Source organism: Cynara cardunculus, assembly GCF_001531365.2.
Source record: "Cynara cardunculus var. scolymus isolate 2C chromosome LG 2, CcrdV1, whole genome shotgun sequence".
NCBI classification, from domain to species: domain Eukaryota; kingdom Viridiplantae; phylum Streptophyta; class Magnoliopsida; order Asterales; family Asteraceae; genus Cynara; species Cynara cardunculus.
The window spans coordinates 61,738,136-61,739,264 of NC_037529.1; the positions used below are offsets into that span (position 1 = coordinate 61,738,136).

At 33.5% G+C, this 1,129-nt stretch overlaps 1 long non-coding RNA gene across 1 annotated transcript in view; it reads right to left on the bottom strand.

Annotated features, from left to right (window-relative positions):
• Positions 1-1,129, bottom strand: part of LOC112504199 — a 3,143-nt gene that overhangs the window by 1,330 nt on the left and 684 nt on the right. The window lies entirely within an intron of this gene.

Genomic DNA, 1,129 nt, shown 5'->3' on the forward strand with positions numbered 1-1,129 from the left:
CCGAGTAAGCATTTGGTAAACGACCCCTTAGTATCATCCATTCCAAAGTTCACGAGCTTGTAACTGCTGTCAATATTTATAACTTTAATATGTCTATGGTAACTTATGATTCTTTTTCTATGTTTGAGGATGCTGCTGCTATTATTAAGCTGTGAGCACACACAACTAATATCTTCCTAACCAATGAAAATTGGAATAAGGAATTACAGATTTTCCTCCTGAATAGCTATGGTTATAAACACAAGTGAAACATCAAAATTACCTACTGGATATCTATCCCATACAAAATAGTTCATCCTATTTAACTTTAAGAACCTTGATATATAAATCACCGATAATTTTAGTTAATTGGTACTTCCTTTCTGCATAGGAGTATGAAAAAATAAGATTTTTGGGTTGGTGTGTACTAGTTCTAAAGTAATAAGCTAGCGTTTTATGATGTAGGATTAGGGCTGTAAACGAACCGAACGTTCAACGAACCGTTCGACGGGAAGTTCGTTTATTTAATAAATGAACAGACATGAACACTTTTTTTTTGTTCGTTTAGTTAAACGAACGAACATGAACAAGAGTCTCGTTCGTTCATTTATGTTCGTTTACGTTCATTTATATTCGTTCGTCTATGTTCGTTTATATACTAAATTTAATATATAATCTTGTGTTTATTTACTTTGAATTCAAATAATATTTATTTATGTTCGTTTAACCCGTTCGTTTACGTTCGTTTAGCATGTTAACGAACGAACATAAATGAACACGAACACACCTGATTTCTAAACGAACGAACACGAACACAAAGATTTTCGTTCGTTTATCGTTCGGTTTCGTTCGGTTAAGTTAAACGAACGAATATTAACAAGCCTCCGTTCGTGTTCATTCGGTTCGATTACAACCCTATGTAGGATAAGAAAAATCCCAATCTATACACATCCAGTAATCTGTAGTATTTAGCCAACCGTAGGATCTTCATCTAATAGACAGCTATTTGGAATTTCATTTTTCCTTGTTCTCTAAATCACAAATGGCATTACATTGCAGGCACTTTTGACCTATCTGAGCAACAGAAGGTTCTCAATTTTGAGTAGTATGCCCTCATCAAGATTAATATTTTATGAACAGATGCAAATAT